Here is a 27,064-nt window from a genome sequence, read left to right as displayed (position 1 = left end):
ATGTCAGGGTATGCTCATGATTTGTTTTTTGGATGGCTGTGCTGGGTAGTACTGGCAGGTGATGACACCAGCACCCTGAAGCAGTAGAGGAATGAGAGGTGGAAGCAAAATGTGTGCTGCCCTTGGATACAAAACACTGTCTTCTGTCTCACAGGATCACAGGATTTTAGGCATTGGAAGGGACCTCTGGAGATCAAGCCCAAGCCCCCTGCCAGAGCAGGACCACAGAATCTAGCACAGGTCACACCAGGAACACATCCAGGTGGGTCTGGAATGTCTCCAGAGAAGGAGACTCCACAAGCTCTCTGGGCAGCCTCTTCCAGTGCTCTGTGATGCTTACAATGAAGAAGTTCCTCTTCATGTTGAGGTGGAACCTCCTGTGCTGGAGTTTATATCCATTGCCCCTTGTCCTATCACAGGGTGCAATGAAGCAGAGCCTGTCCCCTCCCTCTTGATACCCATCTCTCAGATAGGTACACATCCACATGGTTTTTTGAGTATCCCCAGAGAGGGAGACTTCACAATCCCCCTGGGCAGCCTGTTTCAGGGTTCTGTCACCCACACAGGGAAAATAACTTTTCCTCATGTTTCCATGGAACTTCCTCTCCCTCAACTTCCAACCATTGCCTCTTGTGCGGTCATTGGGCATCACCCAGCAGAGACTGGCTCCATCCTCTTGGCACTCACCCTGCACATCTTTGTCAACATGAATGAGGTCACCCCTCAGGCTCCTCCTCTCCAAGCTACAGAGCTCAGTTTCTCCTTGTGAGGAAGATGTTCCACTGCCTTAATCATCTTTGTGGCTCTGATCGTCTTCGTGGCTCTCCTTCTCATCACTTCAGAGCCATAGACAAGATAATATGGTTGGGTTATATGTGATGTCTTGCTTAAAAAAAACCTGTAAATGAAGGGTTTCAAACTGAATTTCAACTGATTTGGTTGAGGGAAAGAGCAGAAAATGAGGGACCTGTCTCTAAGATGGGTTATTTTACATCTTAGAGACCTTATTTCAACCTTTCAAGAGGTCGTACATGAAAGCTGGAGACAGACTCTTTAGCAAGACCTGCTGTGACAGAACAAGGGGTGGTGGTTTTAAAGTAAAAGAGGGAGATTCAGACCAGATGAAAAGAGTAAACATTTTAGTGAGGGTGGTGAAACACTGGTCCAGGTTGCCCAGAGATGTAGTAGATGCCCTATCCCTAGAAACATGCCAGGTCAGATTGGACAAGACTGTGAGCAACCTATAAAGCTGAAGATGTTCCTGATCACTGCCAGGGGGCTGGACTAGATGATCTTTAAAGGTCTCTTCTGACCCAAAACATTCTTTGATTCTGAAAACAAGTTCCCAGAATGTTTTCTAATGTAGACGCCCTGAATCTCCTTGGGTTTGGAAATCTGAGGCATTCAGGGTAAAAATCATTTCCCCACCTCTGTATGTTGTCATGATGTTACTTCCATGCCTTAATGAACACTTGGAGGATGTCATCTGTTGATGGATTGAGGAAAGCTTAGCAACTCCTAACACAGCCCTCAACATCCAGCCAGCTGACCCTACCCTTTGAAGTTAAGTGAACCGTTTTCACTCCTTCAGGCTAATTGCAAGAAAATAAGGTAATAAATGAGTACCTGCAGCCATCATCTGGCAAAATCAGTAGTTTAAGCCACTTCCAAAGCTGCTTTGACATGGCCTTTTCCACCCAGAAGGCCACCAAGACTTTTCCATCCAGGGAGGTTTCTTTATGTACCATTTCAAACAGCTGATTTCAGATCTCACCTGACAGAACTTTGCTGATGATTATTATTATTACTATTTGAGTTAAAGCTTCACAAACTAGCCCAGGGCATCTGAGGCACCCGCTGCTGGTCATTGAAACTGCTTGGAAACCCCATGACAAAGCAGGGAGGAGCAGGCAGTAGGCAATACTTTGGAAAAGCCCCAAATCATTTGCCTGTGTTGGGGCTGCATGTATAACCCCCCCCACTTTCCTGAGGCCCTGCAAGGCAGTCTTCTCACCTCTTTGAAAAGGGCTGTAGGTGCTGAACAATTTTGGCTGAAGCCTGGGGTCACTTAGCTTGGTCAGTAGGTGGCTGGCTCCCAACCAGAGAACACAGAGTGGATGTAAATGGTTATTCCTGTAGCCAAGGCAAGTTTCAAACTGGGAGAGGGAAAAAAAAGAGTGAATAGTGGTATAGTGTTGGCTGAGGGGGAGAATGAAGTTGGATAAGTTACACCTGAACTTAAACCTGACCTTCCTTTGGTAAAGCTGACCTTTTTGAGCCACCTCCATCACGCCAGAAGCTTTTTAAGGGCTTTCTCAGCACACAGCTCTTTCTGTTTCCCTTCCATCTGAAAAAGGCAGCCATTATTCCAATGAAACCTCTTAACTAATTCAGCTCTGCAAGGTGAAAGTCAACCAGGGGCTGGGGATCAGGCCCAACACTTTGCGGTGGTCCCAGCGGTTTTGGGGTTGGGCAATTTGCTTTCCCTGCCCAGGATCTTGCAATTTTTGACATATTGCTTCAATACAGTACATTTTATGACACCTTTGGAGGGCCAAAGGCCACATTCCTTCTATCTATCCTACATGCAGTTTTCATTCTCTTGTCCTCAATGCATTACACAAATTTTTCTTTCCCCCCACCTCTTCCCCCCCCTCCCCTCCAGGATATTGTGGGTTATTACCTCAATCCTTTTTCAGCTGAGGACGGTTTGAGGTAATGACCTGAAACTTCCTGGAACAGATCCCAAAAAGCCCCAAATGGAAACCACATGCAACATATTAGGGACCCTCAATGCATAAAGAAACATTAGTTCAAGTAACCAGAGTGTACATTGATCAGCTACTTAAGTACCAGCTGCTCAGAGGTATGTTTGAGCAGCCCTGCACAAGAACCTGGTGGGGGGAATTGGTTGATCTGTGAAGTTCTAGCAAGAAAGGTGCAAAACATATCCTTCTTTTTTGTTTCCCCCCCCCCCCCCCCCCCCAGGAAATAGCTTCTTTAATCATCATCCTTGCAGCTGGGTTAAGGATCTGACTCTTTGTGGCAGCAAAGAAAAAAACCTGGAAGAGATCCACAGAACCTGCACGACGCCAAATGCTGTCAGGTTATGAACCTGCGGAGCCCCAGCGCTGCTTGCTTGATGCTGTAGTATCAGTGAGGAAATGCATCAGAACTCTTTATTTTATTGCTACCACAGGGAAAAGGGGTTTTCTTTTTGTCTGTGCCCAGCTAAAATAAATTCCTCTTTTCAGCGGTGACAAGAAAATGTAGCGTCTCTCCCTCCATCCCCTGTAGTTCTACAGGGACAGGCAAGACGGGATTGTGATAAAACAGCCCTTCTTGGCCCGTTTCCAGGAGGCATTTCAGCTCTTGGTTTTGACTGAAGTCAAATGCACTCATGGAAGGGAAGGCAAGTTAACATTGAGTGGCTCTGGGCCTTGGGTGCTGCAGAGCTATTTCGCCAGCTGATGTAAATCTCCCTGTGCTCTATCAGGGGAACAGAGCTTGTGCTTTTTCGGAGTACAGCTTTTATTTAACCCAGATGATACAGTTCAGCCCACAACCCAGTGGTAGCCATGCTTATTCCAAAACAAGGACGATGTCCTACCACTGAAAGGAGCCAAATATCAAGACAATTGCTTCTCCAACAGAACGAGGGCAGGGATTGTCCCCTGCAGCTGGCACTGGGGAGGTTGTACCTCAAATAAAGGATTCCGTTTCGGACCCCTCATTACAAGAGGGACATTAAGGTTCCAGAATATGTCCAAAGAAGGGCAACAAAGCTAGTGAAGTGTCTACAGCACAAGTGACTGAAGGTGCTGGGATTATTTAGCCTGGAGGCTCAGGAGAGATCTCACTCTAACTACCTAGGGCAACAAGGCTGGTGAGAGGCCTTGAGCACAGCCCTATGAGGAGAGGCTGAGGGAGCTGGGATTGTTTAGCCTGGAGAAGAGAAGGATCAAGGGTGACCTCATTGCCCTCTACAACTACCTGAAAGGTGGTTGTAGACAGGAAGGGGTTGGTCTCTTCTTCCAGGCAACCAGCACCAGAACAAGGGGACACACTCTCAAGCTGTGCCAGGGGAGGTTTAGACTTGAGGTGAGGAGAAAGTTCTTCACTGAGCTAGTCATTCGTCATTGGAATGTGCTGCCCAGGGAGGTGGTGGAGTCACTGTCCCTGGAGGTGTTCAAGGGGAGATTGGACGTGGCACTTGGTGCCATGGTCTAGTTGTGAGGTCTGTTGGGACAGGTTGGACTTGATGATCCTTGGGGTCTCTTCCAACCTTAGTTATACTGTGATACTGTGATACCTGAAAGTAACAAGTGATAGGACAAGAGGAAATGACCACTGCTTGCACCAGGGAAGGTTTAGATTGGACATTAGAAACAATTTCTTCACTGAAAGGGTTGCCAAGCCCTGGAACAGACTTCCCAGGGAAGTGGTGGAGTCTCCATTCCTTGAGACATTTAGAAGCTGTGTAGATGTGGTTCTGAGGGACGTGGTTTAGCGGTGGGCTTGGCAGTGTTGGGATAACAGTTGGACTTAATGATCTTAAAGGTACAACCAAACAACCCTATGATTCTTAGGGACCTGAAGAAGTAAATGCAACTGAAGTGCTTCAATCCAGCATGACAGCAAAGCATGAATGTGAGCTCTGACAACTGACCTAGAGCCCAAGTCATAAGTAGGAGTCTCTCTGGGACCACAGCAAGAGGATGCTTATGGTGGGGTAAAGGGTCCTCATATTTAGTTTCCCTTCCTCCCAAGCCATGTGTCACAGCAGATAGACTAAGTTCATGAGAGCAGAACGATGAGTTTTGAAGCATGAAGTCCAGACAGTTGCCAATTTTCATGACTTCATTGTGGAGGTCATGATGTTTATGATTTTCCTTAAAACTCCAGTTCCAGGAGCTGAGTATCTGGGCTTTCATTTCGCCTTCCCTTGGGGAAAAAAAAACTAGAAAGGGGAGTTTAAAAAAAAAAAAAAGAAAGAAAAGGCAAAAAGAAAAGAGTTTATTTTAGCCCTCATGAACGTTGAAAAAAATAGAATATGTGTCCTGAGTGTGCCTGACTCTGCCAAAGCCAAGGAATCGATGGAAAAGCATCCAGAGAACATTAATTCTCATGATTTCTAAGCCAGTCCCAGAATTTATGAGCCTGCTGCTTCACTATTCATCATTTCTGCATGATTGGCAGGGATGCAGTGGAATATAAGAAGCAGCTGAGAGGAAGAAAAGGGAAAGGCTAGATGTTTGACCTGGCTCTCCGTGGTGGGGTGGGGAATTATTTACAGTCATTCTTCTGCACCTCAGTGCAGGATCCAAAATTGCCTTGCCTGCCACTTTTGCATTTCAAAGCTATAAAGGCCAGGCTTGAATCAGAAAGGGTTTGGTAACATTTTCAGGACATTTGGGGATATTGTTCCACTTCTATTTCACTCACTCTATCTGCAGTTTCCATCTCTTTTTATTGTTACTTTTTTTTGTGCCCCCTACCCAGCAGAGGTTTTGCACCAGGTCTTTGCCCCAGGCACGGCCTTGTTGCACGTTAAGAGGCACAAAAGAAGGGGAGAATAAAAGGCAACCTCTCTTTTTGTTGTTGTTGTTGCTGTTTTCCCAGGTTTCCTAAGAGAAGTTTGCCATCTGGGTGGAAATCTGACCAAACATCGCAGGAGGGGCTGGGCCCATCAGCCAAGCTGAACAGCTGTGGGGAAGCTACATGAAAACCGAATCGCTCCACTGGAATAATTTATTGTGGCCAACTTGCTGGGACAATAACAAAAAGAAATTCAGCTCATTCTTTTTTTTTCCTTTTCATTTTTTTGCTTTCCTGCTGCTGCAGCAAGTCTGTGTAGCACCATTTTTGAGCTGTGGTGAGAGCTTCACCTGGGATGTTGTACTAGGAGGAGACTGGATCCGCGGCCAGCGCTAATGGGATGAGCTTCAACAAGGCCAAATGCCAGGTCCTGCCCTTGGGTCACAACAATCCCAAGCAATACTGCAGGCTTGGGGCAGTGTGGCTGGAAAGCTGCCTAGCAGAAAGGGACCTGGGGGGTGCTAATGCAACTGAATATGAGCCAGCAGTGTGCCCAGGTGGTCAAGAAAGCCAATGGCATCCTAGCTGGGATTAGAAATGCTGTGTCCAGCAGGAGCAGGGAGGGGATTGTCCCCTGGGACTCAGCTTTGCTGAGGCCACACCTTGAGTGTTGTGTCCAGTTTCAGGGAACCTCAATACAAGAGAGATGTGGAGGTGCTGGAGCCAGTGCAGAGGAGGGCAAGGAAGCTGTGAAGGGCCTGGAGAATAAATCTGATGAAGAGCAACTGAAGGAGCTGGGGATGGTTAGTTTGGAGAAGAGGAGGCTGAGAGGAGACCTCATTGCTATCTATAACTACCTGAAAGGACATTGTGGAGAGGATGCTGCTGGTCTTTTCTCACAGGTAATTAGTGATAGAACCAGGAGGGAATGGCCTCAAGCTGCACCAGATAGGTTTAGACTGGACAGTAGGAAACATTTTTTCATGGCAAGAGTGGTCAGGCACTGGAATGTGCTGGGCAGGGAGGTGGTTTAGTCCCCAAGCCTGGATGTGTTTCAAGGTGGTTTGGGTGTGGTGCTTGGGGCTATGGTTTCGGGGTGAGCCTTGTAGAGTAGGGTTTGGGTTGGCCTTGGTGATCCTGAGGGTCTTTTCCAACCTGAATGTTTCTGTGACTCTGTGAAATCACAGAATCACAGAAGGGTGGGGCTTGGAAGGGATCTCTGGAGGTCATCTAGTTCAAACTCTGCTAAAGCAGGGTCACCCAGAGCAGGTTGGACAGGAACATATACAGTCAATTTTTTAAAGTCTCCAGAGAAAGAGACTTCTCAAACCTCTTTGGACAACCTTTTCCAGTGCTCTGATACCCTCAAAGTACAGCTTTTCCCTTATGCTTAGGTGGAACTCCCTGTGTTCCAGTTTGTCTGTTGCCCCTTGCCCTATCCCTGGGCACTACTGAAGAACGTCTGGCCACATCTTCTTGACACCCACCCTTTAGATAAGAGTGGCACCTTCATAGATCCACAGAATAATTTGGATTGGAAGGGACCTTAAGACCTTTCAACTACCACCCCTGCCATGGGCAGGGACACCTTCCACTAGACCAGGTTGCTCGAGGCTCTGTTCAACTTGGCCTTCAGCACCTTCAAGGGAGGGAGAATACATACATACATACATAGAATAAACCAGGTTGGAAGAGACCTTCAAGATCATCGCATCCAACCCATCAACCAATCCAACACCACCTAAACAACTAACCCATGGCACCAAGCACCCCATCAAGTCTTCTCCTGAAAACCTCCCCAGGCAACCCATTCCAGTGTACATGGCACATGTAGTGGCTCTGGAATTGTTTTATCTCAGGGCTTCACAGTCCATCCCTTCTACACATGCTGCTGGTGCAGTCCTATGAATCATTCTGTGTTTGTCTCAGATTGCTTATGCCCAGCTAGAGACATCTTTGGCTGGTTCTTGTGGTGATCATGTTCATTAGGTGAAAGTCATACATGTGAAAGCACTGGCCTGATGCACTGCTGTTAGGGACTGGGGCAGGGGCCATCTCAGATCACCTCACCTCCTCTCTACCACCAGGAATGCAGCTTGTAAGCGTAAGGAAGACTTTTCAACCCTTGGGTCCTCCTGAATATAGATGCCTTTAAGTTGACATTTGGGATCCAGATCTCCTCTACTTGAAAATACTCTGCCAGACCCTGACCTCTTTACTTTTGTTTCTCAAGTGTATAGCACTGACTACTTTCTTGACTGGATGTCAGGGACTCCTAATAGTAGCATTCCAGTACCTGAAGGGGGCCTACCTGAAGGATGGAGAGAGACTGCTTTCAAAGGCCTGCAGTGACAGGATGAGAGGCAATGGCTTCAAACCAGAGAAGAGCAAATTTAGATTGGATGTTAGGAACAAGTTCTTTACTATGAAGGTGGTGGAACACTGGAACAGGTTGCCCAGGGCTCAACAAGGCTCTGGGCAACCTGATGGAGTTGAGGATGTCCCTGCTGAGTGCAGAGGCAGTTGGACTGGATGACCTTTGGAGATCCCTTCTGGCCTGGACCATCCTATGCACTTTTGGATGATGGCACTAGATTTCCTGTGTGAGTGGTAGCTTACCTCTGGAGGCTGGCACTCAGCTGTAAAAGCTTTTTCATCAAATCAATCCAAGAAATAAACAGCAGAGAAAACAGAGACAAGGGCTGCTGAGAAACCACTTCCAGTTTGCCAGGCTCTTTCTCAGGTGTGTGCAATAAAAGTTCACTGAACCTTAAAATGAACCCCCAGATCAGCCCAATATGATTCACACAGTCCAGGAAGTGCTGAGAGAGGGACTCCTGGAGGTCTCTCATCCATATAACCACAAAAGCTGCACAGTCTATTGCCTGCTGCGTTTGCCAGGACAGAAAACAGTTTGGCTTTACCTATCTTTATAACCACTCCAAGCTGTTGACAGCTCTTCTTAGATCTCCTCTTAAACAAGCCCAGCTCCCTTAAGCTCTCTTTGTAGCCTTAAGCTCTCTCTTGCACTCGAGCTGCCTGACCATGTTGGTAGCATCACAAAGCTTTGTGTTTCTGGTTTTGAAACTCCTCTGGAAGGAAGGTGGGGCAAGATAGGAGCAATGCAAACAAGTCAGAGCCTTCCCTCACTGGAGTGCTAACCCAGGAACTTATGCACAGAATCACAGAATGGTTTGAGTTGGAAGGGACCTTAAAGATAATTTAGGTCCAACTCCCCTGCCATGGGCAGGGACACCTCCCACTAGACCAGATTCCTCATCCAGCCTGGTCTAAAACACTTCCAGGGATGAGGTGTCTCCAGCTTCTCTGAGCAACCTGTTCCAGTGTTTCACTCCCCTCATGGTAAAGAACTTCCTAGTGTCTAATCTAAATCTTCTCTGCTTTAGTTTAACATCACTGCCCCTCCCCTCCTGGAGTTGTTCAAGTAATGTGTGGAAACTTTGCAGCATGGTTTAATGGCCAAGGTGGTGTTGGGTTGGTTGTTGCACTAGATACAGAATAGAGAATCAACCAGGTTGGAAAAGACCTCAGAGATCATCAAGTCCAACCTATCACCCAACACCATCTCATCAACTAAACCATGATACCAAGTGCCTCATCCAGGCTCTTTTTAAACACTTCCAGGGATGGTGACTCCACCACCTCCCTGGGCAGCACATCCCAATGGCCAATCTCTCTTTCTGGGAAGAATTTCTTCCTCACCTCCAGCCTAAACCTCCCCTGGCACAGCTTGAGACTGTGTCCTCTTGTTCTGCTGCTGGTTGCCTGGGAGAAGAGACCAACCCCCACCTGGCTACAACCTCCCTTCATTTAGTTGTAGAGAGCAGTAAGTTCTCCCCTGAGCCTCCTCTTCTGCAGGCTAAGCAATCCCAGCTCCCTCAGCCTCTCCTCACAGGGCTGTGCTCCAGACCCCTCCCCAGCTTTGTTGCCCTTCTCTGGACACCTTCCAGCATCTCAACATCTTTCCTAAACTGAGGGGCCCAGAACTGGACACAATACTCAAGGTGTGGCCTAACCAGTGCTGTGTTATTGGCCACACTGTTTCTGACACAGGCCAGAATGCCACTGGCCTTCTTGGCCACCTTGGCAAGATAACCCTGGAGGTGTTTTCCAGCTGAAGCTGTTGTGTGATTCTAAGACCAGGCTCACTGGGTAGGGTGGGGCAAATCCATCTTTTTCTTCTCAGCACATTTCCATCTATCACATATGCAATGCAACAAGCTGAGGAGCCAGGCTGATGCCCTTTATGTTACAGCTCCCTGCACTTGAGCCCAAATTTAGAGGTTTCTTAGTCTGATCCTTGGCAGTGGAGCATAACACAGCGTGCAGCTTGTTCTTGTCTTTCCATTACAAACCTCTCTTAAGCTGCCAGTGACTTTGCCACACTTCAGCAATTTCACTTGACATTTCCTATGCCTCAGGCTGCTTCCTTGGTGTGAAGCTTGCACAAAACCTGTCCCTCAGCTTGTGAACATTAAGTGACTTTGCCAGCATCTCCTTTTTAACTCCTTCCTCCCTCCCTCCCTCCCTCCCTCCCTTCCTCCTTCCCTCCCTCCCTTCCTCCCTCCCTCCCTTCCTTCCTCCCTCCCTTCCTTCCTTCCTTCCTTCCTCCCTCCCTTCCTCCCTTCCTCCCTTCCTCCCTTCCTTCCTCCCTCCCTCCCTACCTCCTTTCCTCCCTTCCTTCCTTCCTTCCTTTCCTTCCTTCCTTCTTTTTCTTTCTTTTTAATTCATGAGCTTAGAGTCTCAGCTGGTGTCTACAATTCACAACCACTGTGGACCTTGCCAGCTGCTGCTGCTGCTATCCAAGCAAACTGCAAGCTGTGCAAAAAGCATTGTGGCTTTGTGGTCCTCTTAGTTCTCATTTAGACATGAGCTCTTTGTTGCTTTTGTGAGTCAATGCTTGCCTCAGTCATGCTTGTAGACAGTTCAAGTCCATTTTGTGTGATGCAGAGCCTGAGAGCTGGGTAGCCTGGAGAAGAGATGGCTTCAGGGAGACATGTAGCAGCCTACCAGTACCTGAAGGAGGCTACAAGAAGGATGGAGAGAGACTGCTTCCAAAGGCCTGCAGTGATAGGATGAGAGGCAATGGCTTCAAACTAGAGCAGAGCAGATTTAGATTGGATACCAGGAACAAGTTCTTTACTATGAGGGTGGTGGAACACTGGAAGTGGTTGCCCAGGGAGGTGGTTGCAGCCCCATCCCTGGAGATATTCAAGGTGAGGCTCAACAGGGCTCTGGGCAGCCTGATCTAGTTGGGGATATCCCTGCTGACTGCAGAGGGGGTTGAACTGGATGACCTTTAGAGGTCCCTTCCAACCCAGACCTCCAGGTGAGGTCTCACCAGAGCAGGACAGAACGGCAGAATCACATCTCTCCATCTGATGGCTATGGTGCTTTTGATGCAGCCCAGGATGCCATTGGCTTTCTGGGCTGCAAAGGCACACAAATCTTTGCCAGGAACTGGTTTCTCTCTCCAAGCACCATGGACACACAGACATTTTAGGAAGATCCATCCTGCTCATTGCAAGGGAAGATGTGGCTCATTAGCCAAACCCAGATTTCCACAGTCTCCCCTGACACCAGGATTAAGGCTTGCACGAGGGTGACAGAAGTGCTTAAGTGGAAGTATGTCAGTTGACTTTTCAGTTGGCATTCCCCAAGCACCTCCCCTCCTCCCTTCCCTTCCCTTCCCTTCCCTTCCCTTCCCTTCCCTTCCCTTCCCTTCCCTTCCCTTCCCTTCCCTTCCCTTCCCTTCCCTTCCCTTCCCTTCCCTTCCCTTCCCTTCCCTTCCCTTCCCTTCCCTTCCCTTCCCTTCCCTTCCCTTCCCTTCCCTTCCTTCTCCAAACCTCTCCTTCCCTCTCCAAACCTCTCCTCTCCAAACCTCTCCTCTCCAAACCTCTCCTCTCCTCTCCAAACCTCTCCTCTCCTCACCTCTCCTCTCCTCACCTCTCCAAACCTCTCCTAACCTCTCCTCTCCGAACCTCTCCTCTCCTCTCCAAACCTCTCTTCTCCAAACCTCTCTGAACCTCTCTGAACTTCTCCCATTCCCTTCCCTCCCCCCAGAGGAGATCTCTCTTCTCTGGTTTGCACTGCCAAAACCCCCATTCATCTTCTTTTCAAACAGCCCTGTGTCATCTGTTAGAAATAATCTTGTCAAGGCCTGCATGGGGCTTGAAAAATGTGCTAATATTAAGCAGATTGTGTCATTAAAATCCCTGTATCCCAGGCAAGGTCAGCCAGTTCACTTCTCACACTCCAGGAAAGACAACTAACAGCATTAATGATGGGATCTGGTGAAGAATTAACTGCAGTAGGGTAAGTTTCTAAGGCAATCAGGAGGTCAGGATTGTAATCTGTTAATTACCCACACAGGGTAGTCATTTAGCTAAGCTCTCCTTGCTCCAGCACTTCCAGATCCTTCTTGTCACTCCCTCAAAGAGTTGCTTTGCATATGCCACAGACAGCACAGCCAAGCCCTTACCCAACAGTATCAGCCTCTCTTGAAGGAGAGAAGACCAAAGAGAAAGCTAAGGGTGCTCCTGAGGGCTTTTCAAGCTTTTATCTGCATGACTTGATGTCATGTGAAGTGTTGATTTATTAGCTGAATTGGATGATCTGCAAGTTCTTTTACAACCAATAATGATTCTATGATTCTCTGAAGCTGGTGTAGGTGCCCAGCTCTCCTGAAGAACGAGCATCTGCCTGCTAGACTTACACCTTTAGAAGTAGGAAAGGTTTTAATACTGAGCATTTGTAAAACTGCATCAGGAAGCAGCTCAGCAACATTTAAGCCAACACCCAAACCAGAACATGAATACAGAATACAGGATTAACCAGGCTGGAAAAGACCTTCGAGATCATCCAGTCCAACCTATCACCCAGCACCATCTCATCAACTAAACCATGGCACCAAGTGCCTCCTCCAGGCTCTTTCTAAATATTTCCAGTGATGGTGACTCCACCACCTCCCTGGGCAGCACATTCCCATGGCCAATCTCTCTTGCTGGGAAGAACTTGCTCCTCACCTTGAGCCTAAACCTCCCCTGGCACAGCTTGAGACTGTGTCCTCTTGTTCTGCTGCTGGTTACCTGGGAGAAGAGACCAACCCCCACCTGGCTGCAACCTCCCTCCCTTCAGTTGTAGAGAGCAATAAGGTCTCCCCTGAGCCTCCTCTTCTCCCAGCTGAACAACCCCAGCTCCCTCAGCCTCTCCTCACCCCTGAGCCTCCTCTTCTCCCAGCTGAACAACCCCAGCTCCCTCAGCCTCTCCTCAGAGGGATCATGCTCCAGCCATGGCACAGCCCTTGTTTTCTAAATCAAACCAGTAATAAATGGATCTCTCCCTCCCATCAGAAACCCTCCAAAGCCTTGGCATGGCTTTTTCAGGGAGAGTCTGGCATTAGAGGCAGAGCCAATTCTTTGGATGGCTTTTGGCTGCTGCTACAATGGTGGCTTGTATGATGCTGCCAGCAACAGGGGCAGGTGCCCAAGTCCTCTCCGTGGGGACAGGGTTGTGTTTTTATGGTCACTGAACCCAGGAAGCAGTGGGCAGCCTGGAAACAGAGGAGGCTGCTTCACTTTTTGGATCACTGTGCAGGGGACTGAATAGGACAAATTTTGATGTCTGCTGCTTTGGTATTGCTCTCAAATATGGATCAAGCAGGAGGAATAAGGGAGAAGGCAGGGAGAGGTGGAGAAGTCTGAGATTTTCAGGTTTGAGGTACTCTGTCCCTTCCAGAGCATCTCCTCCATAAGGAGGACCTACAGAGACAGATCATAAAACCACAGAATCATTTGGATTGGAAAGGACATTTCAAGGTCAACTTCTTTACTCTAAGAGTATCAGGGAACTGGAGCAGGCTGCCCAGAGAGGTTGTGGAGTCTCCTTCTCTGGAGAGATTCCAAACCCACCTGCACATGATCCTGGGCAACCTGTTGTTAGGTGATGTTAGGTTCTTCCCCAAGAGGGTGGTGAGACACTGGCACAGGTTGCCCAGGCAGGTGGTGGAAGCCTCATCCCTGGAGGTTTTGAAGGCCAGGCTGGATGTGGCTCTGAGCAACCTGCTCTGGTGTGAGGTGTCCCTGCCCCTGGCAGGGGGGTTGGAACTGGCTGATCCTTGAAGTCCCTTCCAACCCTGACAATTCTGTGATTCTATGAAAAACCACTGCAGGCACCGCCAGGTCTCGGAGATGAGTGGGGAAGGAGATGGGACACACCACCAGCCAAAACTTCTCTGGCCTTCTAATCTACCCCAGGATGGCCTTGGCCTTCTTGGCCACAAGAGCACATTGCTGGCTCATGGTCAACCTTCCATCCACTGGGACCCCCAGGTCCTTTTGCCCTTCACTGCTCTCCAGAGTTTCCATTCTGTGATTCTGTAATGACATTCTTCTTCTACTCACAACAAGACCCTTGGGTCACATTGCCCTCCAGCTTTTTGAGGAAGACCTGTCTGTGGTTCTTGTGGACCAGTGTCTCTTGAAGGAGATGCCTGTGTCCATCCTGCTTCCTCAGCTTTGCTGTAGACCCTGATCTGGCAGCACAATTATAGGTCCTTACTCTGCAGTTCATGATACTCCAAGAATGACAAAGTTCTTTGGAGAAAGCAAAGTGTGGAAATGTGCAGCCAGAATTTGTTCCTCATCCTCAACTCACAGGCTGTTCTGTGATCTCTATCAAAAGATCACAACCACAGGTGCCACAAGAAAGGATTTTAGTTCTTTTCTGGACCATATTTACATATTGGCTTGATCTTTTCCCCTAGCTACCTCTACATATTCAAAACTCAGATGCCTCCTAGGGATCAGAGAAGTCATCTGGGATCACAGCAGGCTGACATCTATTTCTGGAAAGGCATTCCATCTTCATTTAGGGACTTCACACAATGGAGGACTAAGCACATCTTTAGATAAGACACCCAAAGGGTTCTCCCCTGTTTCCTGTGCAAAGAGAAACATCTTATCACCCTTCTGAATTTATCTGGGCTCTGCTTCCACTTGTGGCATTTGGTGACACTTCTGATGGCTTTGCAGCCTCCACTGGAGCCTACAGAGGACACAAATGTGCTGGTTAGAGGCTCTGGTAGTTCACTCCCATGCAGAAAAAGCACACAAAGGAACAGGGGATTTGGATCCTTATTTGCACTCAAATCTTACCAAACCTGCGTGGAAACAAGAATTAGACTCAAAATGGCCTGCAGCCCAGGCCATGGCTGGAGGAGAGATTGCTCTGCACAGCTACCTGACAGGAGGTTGTAGTGAGGTCTCTTCTACCTAGTATCAGGTGATAGGATGAGAGGAAATGGCCCCAAAATGCTCCAGGGTAGGTTTAGGTTGGATATGAGGAAAACTTTCTTTCCCACAAGAGTGCTCAGGCATTGGAACAGGCAGTCCAGGGAGGTGGTGGAGCCATGGCCATGGTGGTGCTGGATTGATGGTTGGACTTGGTGACCTTAGAGGTCTTTTCTAACCTTAAGGATTCTATGATTCTAAGATTAAAATCTCAAGAGACTGCAGCCAAGGCACTGAATCTGTCAGGAACTTAAAGAGAAATGGGAAAACCAAACCAATAAATGCTGTGAGTTTGCTGGGGTTTAGGGATTTTCAGTGGAGGTGGACAAATGTGCATGTCTTTCTCCAGATGTAGTACACAGGTAGCAGGTTAAGCCATCTGCTGTGACTTTACCATTGCAGAAGATGATCTAACCTCACTGCAGGAGCCGTTGCAAGATTGTTGTGCACTACTAAGAACATTATCCCTGCCCCCAGCCTCTGCTTCTTGATGACCTTAAAGTCCTTTCCCAACCAAAATGATTCTCCTCCGTGGGGGCTCATGCTCCAGAGTCTCTGAGCTTTGCCTTGATACTTAAATCTGCTAAACTCCTCCCAAGGGGTGCCTGGCTGCTTGCAGGTGCTTCCCACCCAAGCTGGACATTTAACATTAACCAGAGCAACGTTCTTGATACCAAACAGGCTGCTGCTCTTCCAGCCTCACACCCCTAATCTGTATCAGGAGTGCTTGTCCTCACTGCAGGAGCATTCATTGCCATCAAAACTCCTTTATAAGGGCTGAAAACATGTCAGCTGTGTGTGCACAGCCTCATGGGAGCTGATGTTGTGTTTGCTAGCTGAGTTTAGACCTCCTGTAGGTGGTTTGGGTTTGAAAGGAACTGGTGATTGAGAGCCAAGCACTTCACAGTACAGTTGGGAGGTCTATTCATCACCTTGCATGAAGATCATAGAATCATAGAATTGTTTTGGTTAGAAGAGACCTTTGAGATCATCAGTCCTTAACTCAGGCCACCATTGGAATGTGCTGCTCAGGGAGGTGGTGGAGTCACCATCACTGGAGGTGTTCAGGAGGAGACTTGATAGGGTGCTTGGTGCCATGGGTTAGTTGATTAGGTGGTGTTGGATGATAGGTTGGACGCCATGATTGTGAAGGTCTCTCCCAACCTGGTTTATTCTATTCTATTCTATTCTATTCTATTCTATTCTATTCTATTCTATTCTATTCTATTCTATTCTATTCTATTCTATTCCATGACTCTGAGCACCACATCTCCACATCTTTTAAATACCTCCAGAAATGAAGATAAACAATTGAACAGGACCTTCAAAACTCCTCTAGTTCCAACCCCCTGCAATGAGCAGGGACCTCTTTAACTAGGGCAGGTTACTCAAAGCCCCATCCAGCCTGACCTGGAATGTTTCCAGGGATGGAGCATCTACCATCTCTCTGAGAAATATGGGGCAGTGTTTCAGCACCCACAACACAATAAAAATTATTCCTTATAGCTAATCTAATTCTCCCCTCTTTCAGTTTCAAACCATCACCCCTTGTTCTGCCACAACAAACTCTGCTAAAAATCTGTCCCCAAAGACTGTGCAGCTTAAGTGCTCAGCCTTGAGGTGACTATGAATTCACAGAATCACAGAATGTTAGAGTCTGGAAGGGACCTCAAAAGATCATCCAGTCCAAACGCCCTGCCAGAGCAGGATCACCTAGACCAAGTCACACAGGAACACATCCAGGTGGGTTTTGAATATCTCCAGAGTAGGAGACTCCACAACCCCCCTGGGCAGCCTGTTCCAGTGTTCTGTCACCCTCAAAAGGAGAAAAGTTTTCCTCCTGTTTCCATGGAATTTCCTTTGCCTCTTGTGCTGTCATTGGGCATCACCCAGCAGAACCTGGCTCCAGCCTCTTGGCACTCACCCTGCACATCTTTATCAACATAAATGAGGTCACCCCTCAGGCTCCTCCTCTCCAAGCTACAGAGCCCTCAGCTCCCTCAGGCTCTCCTCACAAGGAAGATGTTATACTCCCTTCATCATTTTTGTGGCTCTGAGGTGGACTCTCTCAAGCAGTTCCCTGAGGTCTTTCTTGAGCTGAGGGGCCCAGAACTGGACACAATATACCAAATGTGGCCTTGCCAGAGCAGAGTAGAGGGGGAGGAGAACCTCTCTCAACCTATTATCCACAGCCCTTCTAATCTACCCCAGAATGGCATTTGCCTTCTTGGCCACAGGAGCACATTGCTGGCTCATGGTCAACTAGGACCTCCAGGTCCTTTTCCCCTTCAATGCCCTCCAGCGGCCTATACTGCTCCATGGGGTTGTTCTTTCCCAGGAGCAAGACTCTCCCCTCGCCCTTGTTGAATTTCATTTGATATCTCCCTACCCAACTCTCATATCTTCCCACATCAATTCCTTCTTGATTAATGGAGATGACTTCCTTCCTATCGCACTTTGATGTTTGTCCATGGAAATCGTCCTCATGTTATTCCTTCCTCTTTACATGGGATCAGGATCTGCAAAGACATAGGATGAAGCAGATGCCAGAGAAAAGAAACATGAACAAGGCAAACATAGAATCATAGAATCATAGAACTGCCAGGGTTGGAAGGGACCTCAAGGATCAGCTAGTACCAACCCCCCTGCCCTCACACTAGATCACATTGCTCAGAGCCACATCCAACCTAGCCTTAAAAACATCCAGGCATGAGGCTTCCACCACCTCCCTGGGCAACCTGTGCCAGTCTCTCACCACCCTCATGGGGAAGAACTTCTTCCTGACATCCAGTCTGAATCTACCCACTTCTAGTTTTGTTCTATTCCCCCCAGTCCTATCACTCCCTGACACCCCAAAAAGTCCCACCCTGACACCCCCAAAAGTCTCTCCCCAGCTTTCTTGTAGCCCCCCTCAGATACTGGAAGGTCACAATAAGGTCTCCTCAGAGCCTTCTCTTCTCCAGACTGCACAACCCCAGCTCTCTCTGTCCTCATAGCAGAGCAGCTCCAGCCCTCTGCTCATCCTCGTGGCCCTTCTCTGGACACCTTCCAGCACCTCCAGATCCTTCCTGTAAGAAGGCAGAAACACAAATGCCTCCTGGAAACGTATGGAGCAGGAGAGTTAAGTGACACAAATCATTCCTGAAGTTTCCTCTCTGCTGAGAGAGAGAAGCAATAAATGGTTTTGGACACATTCTGGGGGGGGGGGGGGGCGGGGAAAGAGAGAGAGCCATTAGGTCTTTTTCTGTCAGGTCTCACCTGTCGTTATTTCTAATGTTTCCTCTTCCCAAGGCTGGGCAGGGCATTGGATGGAGGTAATATAGTTGCTTTTGTTCAAGAACCAGATGAGTTCTCCCATCTTGTAACCAGGACTTTGTCATAAACGAGCAAACATCTGTTAAACTGAGCGGCCCTGTGTGCGGGGGTGGGGGGTGGGCTGTGGGGTTGGGGTTTTTTCCCCTTCCTTTCTTTTAAAGGAGAAACAAAAAACAGCACCAAAGAAAAGTGATTTGATTTCTTGAGCAGTGTGACCAGCAGGATACACTCAGGTGAAAGCAGGGAAATGCCTGGGTGATTTACAATATGTAATGCAGTTCAGTTAAGTGTCTGAAATAGAAGAGGGGGAGGAAAAAGAAAGAAAAAGCTGAACTGATCTGTTCTCCTACTGGGTCATGCTTTGCTCCAGAAGAAACAGCCTCATTTCACAGAATCACAGGAACATTCAGGTTGGAAAAGACCCTCAGGATCACCAAGGCCAACCCAGAGCCCTACTCTACGAGGGTCACCCCTAAACCATAGCCCCAAGCACCACATCCAAACCACCTTCAGACCCATCCAGAGTAGGTGAATCCATCACCTCCCTGCCCAGCACATTCCAGTGCCTGACCACTCTTTCTGTGGAATTTTTTTTCAGCTCAGCTCTTCACAACACAGACCACAAGAAAACCATTTTATTTTTTCAGGCCCGCTCATATTATCACAGAAGGAACCAGGTTGGAAAAGACCTTCAAGACCATCAAGTCCTACCCATCACCCAACACCAGGAGTGTTAATTTTTCAGAGCTAAACACAGAAACACAGAATTAACCAGGTTGGAAAAGACCTTTGAGATCATCAAGTCCAACCTATCACCCAACACCAGCTCATCAACTAAACCATGGCACCAAGTGCCTCATCCAGGCTCTTCTTAAATGCTTCCAGAGACAGTGACTCCACCACCTCCCTGGGCAGCACATTCCCATGGCCAATCTCTCTGGGAAGAATTTCTTCCTAACATCCAGCCTAAATCTTCCCTGCACAGCTTGAGACTGTGTCCTCTTGTTCTGGTGCTGGTTACCTGGGAGAAGAGACCAACCTCCAGCTGGCTACAACCTCCCTTCAGGTAGTTGTAGATGGCAATAAGGTCTCCCCCGAGCCTCCTTTTCTCCAGGCTGAACAACCCCAGCTCCCTCAGCCTCTCCTCACAGACTCCTCCCCAGGTTTGTTGCCCTTCTCTGGACACGTTCCAGCAACTCATTTTCTCTTAAACTGTGGAGCCCAGAACTGGGCACTCAAGGTTTGGCCTAACCAGTGCTGAGTACAGGGGCACAATGACTTCCCTCCTCCTGCTGGCCACACTATTCCTGATCCAGGCCAAGATGCCACTGGCCTTCTTGGCCACCTGGGCACACTGCTGGCTCATGTTCAGCCTACTGTCAACCAGTACCCCCAGGTCCCTTTCTGCATATCAGGCATTGGAACAAGCTGCCAAGGGAAGTGGTGGAGTCACCATCCCTGGAGGTGTTCCAAAAACATGTGGACATGGCACTTCAGGGCATGGTTCAGTGGTGATGGTAGTGTTAGTTGACTTGATGACCTTAGAGGTCTTTTCCAGCTTTAATGATTCTATAAAATAAAAGGAAAACAAAAAGAGAAAGGAAAATATGTAATATTCTTCTGATGTTTCAGACACAAAGTCACCAAAGCTCTCAGTCAGGTTTTCAGTTGGTAAAACTCAATATTGGCCCTCAGGATTACAATGCAACTTTCCATGCTCTGCACCACTGAAATATGCTCACCCCTGAGTGCTTCAAAAGAGCTATTCTGAGTGAGACATCAGAAATATATCTATGCAGGTTGCTCTGAGTAACCTGTTCTAGATGAAGATGTCCCTGCTCACTGCAGGGGTGTTGGATTAACTGACCTTTAAATGTCCCTTCCACCCAAACCATTTGATGATTCTCTGACATACGTATCACAGACTGTTGGGTGGTTGGAGGGGACCTCTGGAGATCATCTAGTCCAACACCCCTGCTAAAGCAGGGTCACCCACAGCAGCTTGCCCAGGATTGCTTCCAGGCAGGTTTGGAATCTCTCTAGAGAGAGAGAGTCCACAACCAAGCCAGGCAGCCTGGTCCAGTGCTCCACCACCTCATGTTTAGGTGGAAATTCTTATCTTCCAGTTTGTGCTTGTTTCTCTTTGTTCCATCACTGGGTGACAGAATCATACAATCATAGAATTGTTTGGGCTGGAAGGGACATCAAGGCTCATCCAGTTCCAACCCCCCTGCCATGGGCAGGGACACCTCACACTAGAGCAGGTCGCTCAGAACCACATCCAGCCTGGCTTTAAAAACCTTCAGGGATGAGGCTTCCACCACCTCCCTGGGCAACCTGTTCCAGTGTCTCACCACCCTCATGGTGCTAGAATCATAGTGCCACTGAAAAGAGTCTGGCCCAGTCTTGACACCTGCCCTCACTCACTGCCTCTGCTTTAGTGCTGTTCCTAGATATCTGTCTTATATTTTGCAGAGGTGAACCTTTGCCTTCCCTGCAGGCACCCTGCAGTTCAGCGACCAGCTTGTGATACAGAAACCTTTGCAAACAATCCCACCTCTTCCATCTCATCTTGGCAAAATCTAGTCTCTTAGCCCTGTTTTACACAGAATCACAGAGTGGTGGTGGTTGGAAGGGACCTTTGGAGATCATCTACTCCAATTCCCCCTCTTAACACAGGCTCGCCTAGATCAGGCTGCGCAGAATTGCGTCCAAGAGGCTTTTGAAAGTCTCCAGAGTAGGAGACTCCATGACTTCCCTGGGCAGCCTGTTCTAGGGCTCTGTCACCCTCAAAGTGAAGTTTTTCCTTAAGTGAAACCTCCTGCATTCTAGTTTGTACCTGCTGTCCCTTGCCCTGTCACTGGGCACCCCTGAGAAGAGCCCAGCCCCATCCTCATGACCTCCACTCTTTTGATTTTAGTTTCTTCAGGTGCCAGAAATCTGGCAGACACTATCTGAATCTCAGCTGGAGGAAAGGGGAAGGCAGGGAACTTCCACCTCGTGTTTTGTCCAAGTCTTTGCTTTCATTCTGTAAAGGAAAAGCTTCAATGGACTGTAGGATCCACCCAGCCCTCAGGCTCTGGAATAAAATTATTCAAGAGAAGCTTGGAGCATAATGAAAACTGATGTAAACTATTTGCTGAAGGCTGCACCATGACAGAGGCTGTGCCTTCTCCCTGAAGGAGCCTGATGAGATACCCAACACGCAGCCTTGGACTTCGTGTTCAGGCAGGAACAGATCTGAGGGCAGCTAATAAACTTATCAACATCAGATTCAAAAGCCAATCCTTGCCCTCTTTCCTCCCTGCCCCTTCTCCCCTCCCCAGCCCAGCTACACACATCAAGCCAAATAAAGACAAATGCACAACAGAGCTCATTGGAGTGATGGAAAATCAAGATGGAGCAGCATATTTTTCATCAGTGCTATCCCAGGAAATAAAGATAAATTCCCCCACTCTGCATTTTAACAGAGCTTATCATAATCACCGGTAATGGCAGCCAAATGGTTTTAATTTGTTAGGTTTTAAAGGGGGCTGGGGGAGCAGTTTCCTGGTTGTAGGCTCATTGAGTCTAATTTTAAGCCAGTGTCAGGGGTCACTTCCACTTTATGTTGCATTCCTGATGAGTGGTTTCTTGCTGGAATACCTGGCTTGGCTAAATGACTGCAAGAAAGAGGAGGGCTGTGGAAGTTAAGGCAGTGGTGGTTTGGAGGGAGATTTGGCCCCTGGCCTGGGATTCATCACCAACAAAATGCAAACCTTGCTCCAGAGGGACTCTGCAAATATCTTTCCCAGAGAGACAGAGGACTGCTGGAGAACCCCTGTTCTGCTCCTTTCTTTGACATTACCTCAAGCATCTTTCTGACTACTCTGAAATCGAGTTCCCTCTGGGGTTTGGTTTGGTTCTGTTCTGTTTGGTTCTGGGTTTTTTTTGTTCTAGCTTGTTCTGGTTTGTTTTGTTCTGTTCTGTCCTGGTTTGTCCTGGTTTGGTTTGTTCTGCTTTGATTTGTTTTGTCTTGTTCTATTTTGTTCTGTTCTCTTTTGTTTTGTTCTGCTCTCTTTTGTTTTGTTTTCAATGCCAATATGCAGTAGGGGAGGGTCCTCCAGGACTTTTCACATGTAAACCAGAGGTTGACCCTCAAGGATGGTGGATTGGAAGCTGGACATGAGCCAACAATGTGTGCTTCCAGCCCAGAAAGCCAATTGCATCCTGGACTGCATCAGAAGAATTGTGGCCAGCAGGTTGAGAGAGGTGATTCTGCCACTCCACTCTTCTCTGGTGAGACCTCACCTGAAGCACTTTATCCAGCTCTGGGGCCCCCAACACAAGAGAGACATGGAGCTGCTGGAGCAAGGGCTGGAGTATTTCTCCTGTGGGGACAGGCTAAGAGAGTTGGAGCTGTTCAGCCTGGACAAAAGAATCACAGAGTGTTAGGGGCTGGGAGAGACCTTGAAAGATCATCCAGTCCAATCCCCCTGCCAGAGCAGGATCACCTATACCAGATCACACAGGAACGCATCCAGAGCTTAGGTAGTAGCTGTAGATCCAAAGAGGATCTACAGGAAGGCTGGGGAGGGACTGTTTAGAAGGGCTTGGAGTGATAAAATGAGAGGCAATGGTGTGAAACTAGAGAAGAGTAGTTTTAGGTTGGACATTGGGAGGAAGTTCTTTACCATGAGAGTGGTGAAATAGTGGAACAGGTTGCGAAGAGACATGATGGAGGCCCCATCCCTGGAGAAATTCAAGGTTGGCCTGAGCAACCTGGTCTAGTTGGAGATGTCCCTGCTCACTGCAGGGAGGTCAAACAAGATGACTTTTGAGGGTCCTTTCCAACCTGATGCATGCTATGATTCTATGATCTATTAGTACTTCTCTTCTGTTCTCCCTCCCCTCATTCCATAGGTCCTTGAGGCTCCTGATGGGATGCTGATCAGTGCAAAGAGTGGAATGAGAGAAACTCCCTTTCCCCAAGCAATCTAAACCTGCACAATACTGGTTTATGGTATTGCAAAGGCCACACATGGTAATGTCAAAACTGGCTGCTTGTCAAGAGAACATCAATATTGTCACATGTGTGGAAACCTTACCTTCTCATCCAAAAGGGAGAACTCCTAGGAGGCACGTGGGATAACACATTGGTTGCAAGCTCACTGGGGAGATGAGGAGGAAGCCACAGGGGGTCACAAGTGTGTGAAGAAACACACCTCCAGGTCTGGCAAGAAGATGGCTGGGGAGCATCAAAAGTGGAGCTAGAACAGGAATTGCCATCTCTATAAAGGAAGAAGTGTAACACAGACATGAGAGCACACCATGAACAATCAGCAGAGTGGGTTTGGTGGTGTTTTTTTTCCCAGGAATCAGAATGATTAGAGTTGGAAAGGACTTCAGGAGATCATCAGGTCCAACCCCCTGTCAGAACAGGTTCAGCTGGAGCAGGTTGCACAGCAAAGCATCCAGATAGGTTTCATCCAGGAATGAAGACTCCACCACCTCTCTGGGTAGTTTGTTGAAGTGCTCTGCCACTCTCAAAGTAAAGAAGTTCCTCCCCTTGTTTAGAATCTTTGGGTTTTGCTTCAGAGATAATCTTCTCATTGGAGTTTCTGGGACCCTTGCTGCTGACTCTGAGGGAAGCACTTTCAGACTTGGTATCATAGTATCAGCCAGGGTTGGAAGGGACCACAAGGATCAGCTAGTTCCAACCCCCCTGCCATGGGCAGGGACACCCCACACTAGATCAGGCTGGCCAGAGCCTCATCCAGCCTGGTCTTAAACAGCTCCAGGGATGGAGCCTCAATCACCTCCCTGGACAACCCCTTCCAGGGCTTCACCACTCTCATGGTGAAGAACTTCCTCCTCACATCCAGCCTGAATCTTGTCATCCTATGAGCTGGCAAATGGTTTGCTCATGAGCTCTCTTGTTCATTCCTCCTCCTGCAAATGGAGCCCTGATTTCTTTTTAACAACAAAACAAAACAACAAAAAAAAGCATCAGAGGAGAAGGAGCTAAAGTTGGGCAGCAGGCTGTCATAGTAGTCATAATAGCAATAAAAAAGGGAACTTTGGAGCAGTCACAGCATCTGGTGTGTTGGTGTCCTGGTGGCAAATTGGCAGCCATATCCCTGTGATGAGAAAGGTCATAGCTAGCCATGGGAGAAGGGCTGAGCAGAGAAAGTTGAAAGGTAACATCATCTGGTGATGATAAGCTACCATTGCCTTACCCTCGGGCAAAACAGACGCCCTACAAAAGGAAGGAGAGAGGAGAATAATTCAGTCTCAGGAATGCAGCTGGAGGGTGAGGGGGAAACCCAAGTGGCTTTAAGAAAATGTCAACCTGGGTTTTTCAAGATTCTTGTTTGGGAAGCTGGGCAATGAGAGGGACAGCAACATATTTCTTGGGATCCTGTGGAACAGACCAAGTGAATTGGCCTCCAGGTCACCCACCAGGGCTTCTGAGTGGCCCATGCATGTTGCCTATCCTGGCTGGGATCAGCAATGCTGTGTCCAGCAGGAGCAGGGAGGGGATTGTCCCCTTGCACTCAGCTCTGGTGAGGCCACACCTTGAGTATTGTGCCCAGTTTGGGGGATCTCCATACAAGAGAGATGTGGAGGTGCTGGAGCCAGTGCAGAGGAGGGCAAGGAAGCTGTGAAGGGCCTGGAGAATAAATCTGATGGAGAGCAACTGAAGGAGCTGGGGATGGTTAGTTTGGAGAAGAGGAGGCTACAACTACCTGAACGGACATTGTGGAGAGGCTGCTGCTGGTCTCTTCTCACAATTAGTGATAGAACAAGAGGGAATGGCCTCAAGCTGCCACTGGGTAGATTTAGACTGGACATTAGGAAACTCTTTTTCCCAGCAAGATTAGTCAGGCACTGGTTGAAATGGTTGAGTCCCCAAGCCTGGATGTGTTTAAAGGTCATTTGGATGTGGTCTTGGGGCTATGGTTTAGGGGTGAACTTTGTCGTGTTGGGTTCTGGGTTGGCCTTGGTGATCCTGAGGGACTTTTCCAACCTGAATGTTTCTGTGATTCTGTGATGAGAATATGGCAGAGAGATGGGGAAGCACTTGGGTCACACTTCACTGTTACAGGGCTAACTGTAAGCCTGACCATGCACTCCTGCTTTCTGATGTGCCCTTGAGTTCTCTGATTTTGGTGTAGCCTCACTGATGACACTAGGATGAACACAGGATGAATCTCTTATACTTAATGGAGCAATTCCAGCCCTAGCTATGGAAAAACAAGAGCTGCAAGAGTCAAATAGCTCCAGTGGAATGCTCTTCATGAAGGAAAGATGCTTTCTGGGCAAGAAGCTCCCTAGAGGAGTGGTGGAGCCCCAGTCTCTGGAGGGATTTAAAAGCTATGTAGATGTGGTGCTGAGGGGCATGGTTTAGTGGTGAGTTGGCAGTGCTGGGCTAATGTTTGGAATTGATGGTCTTAAAGGTCTCTTCCAACTAGAAATATTCTATGTTTCTAAGAACATCCCTGGACTTGATCTTAAAGGCCTCTTCTAACCAAAAATATTCTATGATTCTATGAACATCCTGGAACACTTAGGGGAGGATAAAAGAGGTTTGACATTGCAGGGCCATGGATTAGGAGGGAGGAGAAGGAAAGGTGGGAAGAAAAGGCTGAGAATGGAAACATGAGTAAACTAAAATAGCTCTGGCAGGTGGAGATCACAGAATCACCAAGGTTGGAAGAGACCTCAAAGATCATCAAGTCCAACCTGTCATCACAGACCTCATGACTAAACCATGCCACCGAGTGCCACATCCAATCCCCTCTTGAACATCATCTGGGGATGGTGACTCCACCACCTCCCTGGGCAGCACATTCCAAAGGCTAACAACTCTCTCAGTGATTCTGTGATCTTCACCTGCCAGAGCTATTTTATTTTACTCATTTGTGGTCCCTGTACCTACCAGAGCTGGAGTTTCTTCATGATGTTCAGGGCAAAGAAAAAGCTCACAGACTCTGTAAGACCCCAAAAAAGACTTCACCTTTGTATCTTCTCTAAAAGATGTCACTGTTAATGCAGTAGTAGCCCTCCCTAGGGGCTGAGGTTATCACTTCAGTTGTATTTATTCATAGAATCAAGGAATCATGAAGGTTGGAAGAGAACTCTATGATGATTAGGTCCAACAGTCAACCCAACACCACCACAGCCACCAAACCAGCTCCCCAAGTGCCATGACCACACATTTTTTTAACACCTCCATGGATGGTGACTCCACCACCTCCCTGGGCAGCCTGTTCCAATGCCTGACCACTCTTGCAGAAAAGAAATTTGTCCTAATATCCAACCTAAACCTCCCTTGGTACAACTTGAGCCCATTTCCTCTTGTCCTGTCACTTCAGAGAAGAGACCAACCTCCATCTCACTACAGCCTCCTGTCTGAGTTGTAGGGAGCAATGAGGCCTCTCCTCAGCCTCCTCTTCTCCAGACTAAACAATCCCACTTCCCTCAGCTGTTCGTCACAAGACCTGTTCTCCAGACTCTCAGCTGCTCTCCACTCAAAGGAAAAATGCTCCCTGTTGCAACCCTACTGCAACTTTTTTTCCATCCAAACACACCTGATGGAGATTCAGCCCACCCTTCTGATTTCAGAGCAGGCAGCAAGAGCCCAAAACCAGAGCAGCCAAAAACCCCTCAGCTATGGACCTATCCCAACCCCAACTGCTTTTCCCTTTCTAGACAAAATTTACTGCGGGCCTTGCTGCGCCATGTGGACCCTGCAACAGGACTGAAAGTCTATGTGAAACAATAACAAATCCACAAATCATAAATAAGGGGCAGATAATCTCCCTGTATCTCATTAAGCAGTGGATTTATGGATCATGCTCCTTGCCCTCCAGCCCCAGCCCCTGCTGCTGCAGACAGTAGCGTTAGCGAGGGCTCGG

Source organism: Dryobates pubescens, chromosome 10 (genome assembly GCF_014839835.1).
Source record: "Dryobates pubescens isolate bDryPub1 chromosome 10, bDryPub1.pri, whole genome shotgun sequence".
Classification (NCBI taxonomy): domain Eukaryota; kingdom Metazoa; phylum Chordata; class Aves; order Piciformes; family Picidae; genus Dryobates; species Dryobates pubescens.
The sequence above is the reverse complement of the archived record's forward strand: the minus strand, read 5'-3'. Positions refer to the sequence as shown.